We start from the raw sequence: 12,234 nt of genomic DNA, 5'->3' as shown, positions 1-12,234 counted from the left end.
TTTTATTTTTCTCCTCTTTTCTCACCACTCCTCCCTTTCCCACCAATTTTCCCCTTCATTTTTCTTTCTGATTTCCAATAATATAAAGCCACACCAGTTGTGGGGAGGGGGGCACTAACATCCAAAGTTGTTAAATTCAGTGACTGAGCATAGGACAGCCTTGAGCACTGGAAGCCTGGATCATACCAAGGGAATCTGCCCCCCAAGATTCCTCCTTCAAAATCTGGGGATTGACATTATAAAAGTGAAAATGAACAGGCTTCCTTTTTGTTAACAAATATGACTGACAAAAGTAGAAAGTGATACACAGTACCAAGGGCAACATTCTCTCAGGGAATGTCCTTTGAGAGGGGTTGCATTTTCTGTGTCCACACACAACAAAAAGATAAGTCTCTCTGGCCCCCCTTTAAAAAACAAACAAAATCCCTCATCTTCCATCTTGGAACCATTACTAAGAACTGGGTCCACAGCAGAAGATAACTAGACAACTACAGTTAAGTGACTTGCCCAGGGTCATACAGCTAGAAAGTGTCTAAGGCCACATTTAACCTCAGGACTTCTCATCTCTAGGCTTGGCTCTCAATCCACTGAGCTACCTACCTGCCCCACCTTTTTTTTTTTTTTTAATCCTTAACTTCTGTGTATTGGTTCCTTGGTGGAAGAGTGGTAAGGGTGGGCAATGGGGGTCAAGTGACCTGCCCAGGGTCCCGCAGCTGGGAAGTGTCTGAGGCTGGATTTGAACCTAGGACCTCCCGTCTCTAGGCTTAGCTCTCAGTCCACTGAGCTACCCAGCTGCCCCCCCACCTTTTTTTAAGGTTAAAAAAAAAAAAAGCTTTGAGTTTGCCTTTAACTCTCCTCTCTCTGGACAAAAGTCAATATTCCTTATTTTCTCTCTTTCCTGTATCTTTATTCAGTTATTGCCAGATATGCCTCTATAGAATCTCACAGAATCCTATATACAGAGGTAGAAAGGGCCCTCCAAAGACTATCACCTTCATTCTACAGATGAGGAAACTGAGGCCCAGGAAGGCCAAGTGATTTGGCTAGGATAACAAGCAGAAATGATTAGAGGCAGAATTTGAACTCAAGTCCTCTGAGTCTAAGGGCTAGTAGGCTTAGGCTACCAAATTTAATTTCATACTCACACTGTTCACAGCCCTTATGCTACGCACTGAGGATGCCAATAAAGAAACAGAATGGTTTTTGTTCTGAAGGGTCAGGAACACGGACACAGAAAAATAAATTTGAAGCTCTCTTCCCCACCGAAGGAGATCCCAGCATGGAATCAAATATCCTTGAGGATGAATCAGGACAACAAGGGTACCAAGGTGTCCTTGGAGTAGATAGGGAACCCTAGCCACACGGGACCCAACCCTGACAGGCTTTGAGCACCGGGTGGTAGGGAAGCTGTAACTTTGCTGCTTTGGGGAAGAGTTGTCTATACAAATGTGTCTTGGGCAGAACTCTCTGTTGGAAGTCCTTCTTGAATAAATGTGTGAGTGGGGAGGTGGGTGGGTATAACATTGACACCATCCCAGAGACTGTTCCATGGAAACAGCCATTCACTCGAGTTAGTAGAGGCAAACCAAAATTTGTGCCAGGCAGGGGAAAAGATACTTGATTTCACATACTTCACATTCATGGCAACTGCCACAGGGAAGGATAGGCTGGGAAAAAGCCAAAGATCCAAGGAGGAAGCCAGATTTCCATCTCTGGAGGTCTTTAAGGAAAAAAAAAAGAGAGAGAAATCTTTCCTTTTCCTTTTTTTTTTTTAACTCTTACCTTCTGTCTTAGAATTGATATTCAGTATCAGTTCCAAGGCAGAAGAGCAAGAAGGGCCAGGCAATGGGGGTTAAGAGACTTGCCCAGGGGCACACAGATATGAGGTCACATTTGAACCCAGGACCTCCTGTCTCCATCCACCGAGTTACCTAGCTACCCCAAATCTTTCCTTTTAACATCATATTCTTGGGATCATGTAGGGATAGTTATTCTGGAGACAGCGGACTGAACAAGATGACCTTTATAGACTCCTTCCAACTGAGCATCTGGTTTTCACAGGCTATCTTTGTGCTGAGGGTACCATCAAAGGGGCTTGTCTGGCAAGTCTTAGAGTTTGGGCAGAGGACAGATCCACAATGCCATCCATCCCCCAAGGAGTTAACAGAAAGGCGCAGTGGCCAGATCATATGCAGGGCTGAAGCCGTCTTTCTCAGGCTAGGAAGAAACCTTATATAATGGAGTTAATGTTACAGGCAGTTGTCTTTCTAGGACAGGGTTCGCCTTTCCAGCAGCCCTAAGGAGGCCTCCTAGTCACCATATCACCTTGGATCTGAATTTGCTTTTTGCTATGGGACTCAGTGAATTATTCACCAGCTGTGAAGGCAGCCCTGGATTTGGTGCAGAGTTGGATCCAGGTGGTGGGCTGTAAAAAGAGGAAGATGGAGACTCTACGTGACCTCATTCAGACCTCTTTAGTAGTCAGACTGGCAGAGAGGCTAAAGGGAACAGAAGGAATAAGGAATGTCTTGCTCAGTTTGTCAAGGATGCTAAAAACTCGAACTGCAGGACGCGTTGATGGCAGCAACCCCCTAAAAATGGGTCTCCCCTCTACCCAGCCCCCAACTCTTCTGTGGATTCACTGAGAGTCTGTCATCCTCAGAGGCTTAGAACATCACCCTTGGATGAAGTTTAAGAAATTCCTCAGTTTCCCAGGGGACTAGAAGGGCTTATGCATATGTGTCTATCTGTTTCTATTTCAAGTCACTCTTCCCCTCCAAGAAGAAAGAAAGCCCAGACATAGTTTAAACAGGAAAGTCGGGGGTTGGGTCAGGGTAGGGTGGAGAAGCAGGGATCGGGTTCATGATACTGTATTTCCATTGCCTCATCAGGCAGCAGAAGGGTCCAGGGTCACATTTCACTTCTCAGGCATGTGGCCGGATCCAGGGAAGAATTTGCTTCAGTGACTAGGACTACAGAGCTAACTCCCACGGCCCCCACCCATCCTGCCAGACCAGGCTCCTCTGGGTCTGGAACCCAATGCCAGAGAGCTCCTTCACCCCTGGCTGCTATTGGCTCTGGCACAGAGAGGCCTGACACCTGAGACTCCTGTACGCCTTCCTCCCAGGCAAGGAGAGTCAGTGGGTGGTGAGGGAACCAAAGCAAGAATGGATGGAACCCTGGAGAGGAGACTAAGAAAACGAATTCGGCAGTTCTCTTTGTTTGGACTGGCTTTACTTCTAAATCTTTACTACTACTGATAACCAAGGGAATTCTGAAGAATGATGAGCTAAGAGACAAGGAGTCAGAAAGGAGAGGCCTGGATCACTATCCATTCCAGGCCAGATACCTGCGAACAATTTGCTTAGGGATTCTTTATACCCTAAGTTTTTTCCTTCAGATACCTTGGGAAGTTATACTTCTGAAGGGAGCTAGCAAGAAAGGAAGGAAGAAAAGAGGAAGAGAAAGATGGAAAGAAGGAATAGAGGAAGGAAGGGAGGGAGGAAGAAAAGGAGGAAAGAAAGAAGGAAGGAAGGAAGGAAGGAAGGAAGGAAGGAAGGAAGGAAGGAAGGAGCATTTAAATATCTATGTTCTAGGTACTGTGTTAAATAAAACTTTATAAATATTATCTTATTTGATATATCTGAATGAGTAAAAGGAAAGAAGTTTTCTAAAAAGAAACCAGAATGATAAGAGGCAGAAGCAAGAATGGGATAGAGGAAGAGAGGAATGGAATCTAATTCTAGAGACTTGGCTGGACAGGAAGCTTGTGTCCTTGTGGATAGGGAGACAGGGATAGACAATGGCCCTGTGATTTCATTAACATAGGGAACTCCCTGGATAAAGGAACTCCCTCTGCTACTGAGGCCTTCTTCACAATTTTACAATCTTAAAAAGTTGCCTAGAGGATTGAGGTAGATGTTCTGTAACTTGCCCAGGGGCACAGAGCCAGGAGGTCAGACACAGGACTTGAACCCAGGTCTAAGAGTGAATTAAAAACAGATTATCCTTATAAGACAAGAACACATTCAATGAAGTCAAGAGAGCTGTTATATCTTTGGGAAAGGGGCAGCTTCCTACATTTTAGGACTTCTTCGGGTACCATCTTCAACTGAAGCATGAGGGGCTCTATTTAGAATTTTTTTTAAACACTTACTTGCTGTCTTAGTAACAATTCTAATACAGAAGAGCAAGGGCTGAGCAAGTGGAGTTAAGTGATTCGCTCAGGGTCACACAATAAAGAAGTGCCTGCGGCCAGATTTGAACCCAGATTTTTTGGATTCTAGACCTGGCACTTTATCCACTGTGCCAACTACCTGCTCCTCTATTTAGAATTGAGAAAAAAGTTCCTGACTGTGGGGGGATATTAGAACTCCAAAAGGCAGACTGCTGTGTTGGAGCCTGAAGGCCTCTGGGAGTCAGAGAAGCTTTTAATCACTAATGAATAAAGATTCCTGGCAGATCAAAGGAAGTGCTCCTCCTCGGCTAGTAGGAGCAGGGTGCTGCCAAAGAAGGTTGCCTACCCGGCTATACTAGATGCTGCTCTCCTGGTTCTGTCTGAAGAAACCAAAGAGTTCCAGAGTGGAAAAGCAGATCATTCATTAGGTATAGAACAGGAAGGGGAAAGGAACTTGTCTCCTCCAGCATCAGAGACAGAGAGACAAAGAGAGAGAGAGACAGAGACGGAGACAGAGACAGAGACAGAGAGACAGAGAGAGAGAGAGAGAGAGAGAGAGAGAGAGAGAGAGAGAGAGAGAGAGAGAGAGAGAGAGAGTGTTTGTGATGGATGTGAAAGCACTTAACCTGTTAGGTTTACAGTATAGAGCATTTGCACTGCAACCGAACATCTCTGTTCCCATACAAATCTAGGCCAGGAGGTCCTGGTTAGAGTCCAATTCCTTTGCTTTCAGCCCTCAGGAGCTGAGGCAAATACTTATAGCTTAACAAGCAGCTTGGTTTTGATGCTACAGAGGACAATATGGCCTGGCTGGGCCTGGGTGGCACAATAACTGTTCATCTTTCCATGATAACCTCCCCCACCCCAAACAGAGGAGGGAGGATATTCAAAAACAACTCTCGGCAAAGGCAATCCTACCCTTCCCCCATCCATCAGGCTCCAGACACATAAACAAGCAGGAATCCCTCAGCCCTTGCCAAGATCTTAGTCTTTTCTTGGCAAGGGCCTCTAACTGGGGGCCTGTCCCTCACTAGCCATCCCTCGTGGTAAACATGGGTGTTTGTTTATGCCAATGGAGTGAGAAAATCTCAACTGGTTACTAAAGCTAAAAGAGGAAATAAAGAGGCCAGAAAACCTGAGGTCTCCCCCTATTTACTGATTGACCGATTCCCCACGGTCTCCCAGTGTGGCTCCTGGAGATAACAACACCCTGGTGTGAAGGTTAGAAAAAGCCTAGTTTAGGGTATCACCACCCTTGCCTGCCTCATCCTCTTAAGACTGAGAGTGATCTCAGCTCCCTTTCTACAGCAGGGCTTCAAAGAAGCTGGCAGAACTGTCTGTCCATCCCATGGTGGCAGCTCTGGCCAGGAGAAGTTCTCTAGAACACTGTGGATTTTTATTCCCTACAGCTATTGGTAATTTTTCCCCCCTAAGCTACCAGCATTCCACCCATGGAATTTCATTCATCTTTAGTCCAGTCCCAGGAGGGGGTAGTCCATATTTCAGAGACAGACAAAAGCTAGGGTTAAGGGGGTAGCCTGAGGTTACACTGAAGAGGCTAGGGAGAGAGGGATACAAACTCACAGACCCTACTGTATGATCCTGGTGGGGGTGGGGGGTGGGTGGGCCAAAAAGGCCCAAACATGGGGTGTAGCCAATAAAGCCCTCCCAGATCCTGAAAAGCTCTGACTCAATAACAGGGCAAAGATGAGGAAGAAGGTATGAAAGGAAATTGAGAATCCAGATTATAGGGAGACAGAAGAGGAATGGAGAAGAGGCAGTGGCTAAGACCTAAAAATATTGGAGGGCTGGGGGGGATCAGGGTAGATGAGTCAGGGAGTTAGATTTTTCTCAGTGGTGCAGCATGTCTCACTGATACTGCTATTTAGCAACAAATGAATGGGAAGGCACTTGTTTACCTGGGGTGGGATGGGGCTAAGTTCCATTTCCAAACCCATGTGCCCCCATCGGGATCCTTATTGAGTCTCGGGATGGGTACATGAAGTTAGTTTGGCCCTAACCCAGACCCTTAATGCCTTTAAACTAGACCCAGGTCTCCCTTTGAGACCAAGGCTGAGGAGAATCCATAGAGTGTCTAGACTCATAGTCTGTGTCTCTCCTCAGCCTATGAGGAGCTTGAGCCACTCACTCCACGTCTCTCTATATCCTTCTCCTGGCTCAGAGACTCTTGCCTCTTGGGGTGGTTGTAGCCAAGGAGCAAATGTTGGCTGTCATGGTGGCATTTGGTAACGCAGCATCCCAGCTGGGCCATCTCTGGTCAGAAAGCCAGCTGGTGAGCTCTAAACAATGGCAATGGGGGTGGGGAGTGGGGGAAGCTTATGAATTAAAAATAGATGCTAGTAATAGCCCGGAGACTGGAGAGAGCATGTGCAGCTCTCTATTTACAAGAGAAAAGAATACCTTCTATTCAGGCATAGACTACAGGGATTAAACTGCCACCACCCAGGCTTTTTACATTAACCAAGTATCCTCTGGTGCCTGGGGGAAACCAGCTGCTGACAGCAAACCAAGTTTCCTGAACCATCTTTACCTCTCCTCCCAGCCCTATCCCCCAGTTTATATTTTGGATGGGAACACAGGATCAGAGGATTTCAAGCTGGACTTCAAAGATCATTTAATCAACCCCTCTCACTTTATTTATTTGTTTGTTTTGTTTTTTTAAACCCTTATCTTCCATCTTAGAATCAATACTGTGTATTGGTTCTAGGAAGTGTCTGAGGCCAGATTTGAACCTAGGACCTCCGTCTCTAGAAACCCCCTCATTTTAAATGAGGACTATGAGGCCCACAGTATCCAAGTGATTTTTCCCAAAGACACAAAAGTTACAGAGAGTTAACAAGGGTCAGAATCTGAACTCCTCTGACTTCAAATCCATCTTTCTTTCCACTCTACTCTATCCGGACCAATTTTTCCCCTGAAAAACAAACAAACAAACAAACAAAAACTCACTTCACATTCCTGAAGGAAAAAAACTCTAAGGGCTGGAAAAGCTTATGCAAAGGACAACTAAGAGAAGCAATCACTAGTCTTCATGATGAGGAAATAGATAGAAGTCTTGTTCTAAGCTCTGGCTGGCCTCTTTGCTGTTCCTCTGTCTCTAGACTGTTCCTTTTCCCTGGCTCTCCACCTGGCCTGGAACACTCTTCTTCTCATTCTTGCTTCCTGCTTTCTCTGGCTTCCTTCAAGACTCAGCTGAAATCCCATTTTCTGTAGGAAGCCTTTCCCAGCAACCCCTACTATTAGTTCCCTCCCTCTAAGATTATCTTCATTTTTAAAAAATATAATTTTATTTTTTAAAATAATTTTCCATGGTTCCGTGATTCATGTTGTCTCCATCCCCCTTTCACTCCCCCCTTCCAGAGCTGACAAGCTATTCCACATGTAATACATATATACATGTATTACAAAATTACCTTCAGTTTACACCGTATCCTTCTTTGTATACTGTGTCCTCCATAAGAACTGGAGCTCAGGGGCAGCATTTCTGCCTTTCTTTATATGCTTAGCTTGTGGCTTGTTTGTTTGTTTTCATGTAAAACCCTTCCCTTCTGTCTTAGAATCAATATATAGCACTGACTCCAAGGCAAGAGAGCAACAAGGGTGAGGCAATTGGAGTTAAGTGACTTGCCTAGGGTCACACAATTAGGAAGAGTCTAAGACCACATTTGAACCCAGGACCTCCTGTCTCTACCCTGACTCAATCCACTGAGCTACCTAGCTGCCCCTGTTAGCTTTTAACAAGATGCCTGCTACATAGTAAATCCTTGACTAAAGAGAGACCTCAAGTCGCAGCCGGGTCTCATAAAAAGAATACCATATTAGAAATATAGAGAATTACGTTCTAATTCTGGCTGTGTCTCTAGAACAAGGGATCCCAGGCAAGTCATGAAGCTGCTAGTGAGGCAGAACAGGACACAGAGCTCTGGACCACTCTGAGGCTTCAGGGACTTGACTCTTAACGTTGGTAACTTTCTCTAGCTCTTAAGAGGTCAGTATTCTGGTGCCCTTCTACCCCGAAAGGGTTAATGCTGCTTCTAGAAGGGTCAGACTTAGATCCTCATAATAATAGTTTCCATGAATGTTAGATATTAGAGAGACCTAGAAGATCAATTGGTTTAATAACTTCATTTGAAAGATTCAAATTCAGCCTCAGACACTTATTGGCTCTTTGGCCAAGTCACTTAATCCAATCATTCAATTTAAGAAACATTTATGGGGGCAGCTGGGTAGCTCAGTGGATTGAGAGCCAGGCCTAGAGACAGGAGGTCCTAGGTTCAAATCTGGCCTCAGACACTTCCCAGCTGTGTGACCCTGGGCAAGTCATTTGACCCCCATTGCCTACCCTTACCAATCTTCCACCTATAAGTCAATACACAGAAGTTAAGGGTTTAAAATAAAAAAAAAGAAAAGAAAAAGAAACATTTATTTATACTTAATCTCCCTCTTAGTCTCAGTTTCTTCATCTGTAAAATAAAGATAAGTACCCACCTCCCAGTGTTTCGGTAAGGATTAAATGAGATAACATCTATCTATAAAGGACTTTGCAAACTTTGACATGCTATTTAAATGCTGATTCTTACTGCTTTTATGTATTTTATCAAAGATTTATTTAATATTATTGTTACCTATTTGAGGCTTATCAGTGAAATGGAAATAGTAATTCCTAACCTGCCTCCTTTTCATGACTAATGTGAAAATCAATTTAAGTCATAATATGTAAAAAGTTAAAAGTATCTGATAAGGGGCAGCTAGCTGGCTCAGTCGATAGAGAGCCAAACCCGGAGGCAGGAGGTCCTAGGTTCAAATTTGGCTTCAGGCACTTATGCTGGGCAAGTCACTTAATCCCCACTGCTTAGCTCTTACTGATCTTCTGCCTTGGAACCGATACTTAGTATTGACCCTAAGACAGAAGATTAAAAAAAGTGACCAATAGATATAAAACAGAGACAATTATTTCTATCTTAAGTAAGACCCAGAAAACTCAGAGGTCAGCCTATGTGATCTCGTCACAAGTCACCGAATGCCACTGCGCCTTTTCGGAACCCTCCTCCCTCTCTCGCTCTCTTTGGAACAATGTACGGATCAAATGAGACAACAGATGGAGGACCCTGGCAGGTCAGCTTACCAAACCGACTAGTATGTCCAACCTGTCACCAAGAGCCCTACTTGCCCCTTGGCCCAACCATTCCTGTGTTTCCAGCATCAACGACGCTAGTCTCTCCTTACTCTCTGCCTTCCATTGTCCTCTGTTCAGAAGGCTTTCCAAATTCTGCTGCATTCAGAAATACGGAGATTCAAGTTCTCTTTTCTTACAGAATAGTTTTAACAATTTGTTCCTTCTCTTTACTTAAAAAAAAAAAAAGACCTAAACAATATATATAACAACTCTGCAAGCATGACCACCAGATGCTCAGTAAACTCTAACATTTTACCATTCACCATCCTGCCTCCTCTGAGCTCTAGGACACATAACAATTTCAGTTCATTCATTCACCTCCCACCTTTTGGAGCAAGGAACATGAATTTTTTTAAACCCTTACCTTCTGGACTGGTCCCAAGGCAGAAGAGTGTGAAGGACTAGGCAACGAGGATTAGGTAACTTGCCCAGAGTCCCAGAGCTAGGAAGTATCTGAGGCCAAATTTGAACTCAGGACCTCCTGTCTCTAGGTCTGGCTCTCTATCCACTGAGCCACCTGGCTGCCCCCTGATCATTAACTTTTTTCTTTTTTTTTTTAAATTCTTTTTTTTAGAAAAATTTTCCATGGTCACATGATTCATGTTCTTACTTTCCCCTTCACCCCCCACCCCCCCCACACAACCCCTCCCATAGCTGACGTGTTTTTCCACTGGTTTTAATATGTCATTAACTTTTTTTTTTTTCTGAGAGAGCTACTTTTGATTTTTCCCCAAAGGGAGGACAGAGAATGCTGGTACCCAAGTGCTATCCACTGAGTATTTTGGAGGATGAGGCTGGCTGTCAGATATTGTCTCTTCTCTACAAACTAAAGAGTAAGTGGCTCACTTGAATAGAGGCATAAAGGGTTCAAATCTGGACTCAGACACTTCCTAGCTGTGTGACCCTGGGCAAGTCACTTAATCCTCATTGTCTAGCCCTTTTCACTCTTCTGCCTCAGAACTGATAGTTGGTATTGATTCTAAGGCAGAAGGCAAGAGTTTAAAAAATAAAAAAGTAGTGGGCTTGGTGGACACCCACAATGGGCTTTCAGACCCACTGGCAGATAGAGACTACCTATTGGAGAGCCCTGATCTGAGGAACCAAGGGTTAAGTCACCCATGGATCAACAGCTCAATAGCCAAGAGACAGCTGGTGCTAAAGCTTGCAAAATAGGATCAAACCAAAGTACCACATGAAATGCCAGGATTATTCCCTCTTACTGGTCTCTTAATTTTTTTTTTCTTTAAAAATATTTTTAAATTTAAGAGGCAGCTAGGTGACTCAGTGGATAGTGAGGTCCTGGGTTCAAATGTGACCTCAGACATTTTCTAGCTGTGTGACTCCAGGCAAGTCACTTACCCCCAACTGCCTAGCCTTTGCCACTTTTCTGCCTTAGAACCAATATACGGTATTGATTCTAAGAGGAAAGGTAAGTTTTTAAATTTTTTAAAAATTAAATTAAATTTCATTTTTTCCCCAATTACACATAAATCAGTCTCTCAATTTTGCATATAAGAGTTCTTTACAGTTTTCAAAAAGATTTCACGTTCATTGTCTTGTTTGGTCTTACCGCAGAACTGTGTAAGCAGGACAGATAGAAGCATCCCCCTTTAGTAGGAGAGAAAATTAAGATTCTGCAACATTTCACATCTATTCCTTTCTTTTCACTCATGGCGCCAACATCTTCATTCATGGCCTTGTGACCTCTGAACTAGATGACTATAAAAGCTGACTGTCCATCCTCCCCGCCCCCACCCCTTTCCACCCCCCCCAGCTCCTTCCCCCCCCCAAAGAGCTGCCAAAAGAATGTTCTTTGGACAAGGGTCTGACAATGCCACTCCTGCTTGAAACCCTTCATTGGCTCCCTATTGCCTCTATAGGATCAAATAACTTCTCTGCCTGGGATTTAAGCCCCTCCACAAGATAGCTCTCATCTACCTTTCCATCCTTATTTTACATTATTCTCCTTCACACAGTCCGCCTTTCAAAGAAACTGAATTACTAGCTATTCCCCTAACTTGTCTTATTTTCTCCAGTCTTTGTGCATTCATGCAGGCTATCCTTCAGGTCTAGAATCCTCCACATGCTCCACGACTCTCCGCTGGCCGAGTTCCTTTTCTTCCTTCATGGTTCAGTTCAGGTGCTATTTGATCCACAAAGCCTTCCCTGATCAGCTGAAAGTGATCTCTCCCTCCTCAAATGTTCTTCCATTATTCTGTCTGGATCTCTCCTTTGCCTCTAGCACTTTGAACTTTGCGTCACGCTTACTTGTGTTCAGGTCACATCCCCGCTATTAGTTTACAAACATCTTGAGACCAGGGATTTTATCATTTTTCATCTCTATATCCCTAGTGCCCAACAGCAGCTTCTGAGCACTCATGAATGCTTACTGAATGGAACTAAATCAGTAGAATAGCTTGGCCAACGTCACCCTTATTCATTGCATCATTGAGGCTAGAACCCAGATAGCCTGACTCCTTCAACTGCGCAACACTGCCAATCAGCACACTTCACAGCTCTTTCCTCCTCCTCAGCGGGTCATTCAGGGAAAGCAAACCAACTTATCCTCCAAGGCAAAACGTAACTAGGAGGAGAGATGAACTACCAAATGATCAACACGTAGAAACTGTTTCGTTTTATTATCTCCTATTGGGAGGGCTTCCACCCCACCATGGAAGAGGACACTCATTTCTAAACCTAATTTTCCCCATACCGTTTTCCAATTTTCCCAGCAGTTTTTTGTCAAATAGTGAGTTTTTGTCCCAAATGCTGGGAAGGATGCTCGTTTCTGAAAAGCATCATTGTAAGTAGCTGGAACGGGACGGGATAGACGCTCTATCCTGTTTCTCTGGCAAAACCT

The 12,234-nt window shown here is 44.3% G+C and overlaps 1 protein-coding gene across 2 annotated transcripts in view; it reads right to left on the bottom strand.

Annotated features, from left to right (window-relative positions):
- TMCC2 (transmembrane and coiled-coil domain family 2) overlaps positions 1 to 12,234 on the bottom strand; it is a 44,302-nt gene that overhangs the window by 31,458 nt on the left and 610 nt on the right. The gene's annotated exons all lie outside the window — the stretch shown is intronic.

Source organism: Gracilinanus agilis, chromosome 4, assembly GCF_016433145.1.
Source record: "Gracilinanus agilis isolate LMUSP501 chromosome 4, AgileGrace, whole genome shotgun sequence".
NCBI classification, from domain to species: Eukaryota; Metazoa; Chordata; class Mammalia; order Didelphimorphia; family Didelphidae; genus Gracilinanus; species Gracilinanus agilis.
The sequence above is the reverse complement of the archived record's forward strand: the minus strand, read 5'-3'. Positions and strand labels throughout refer to the sequence as shown.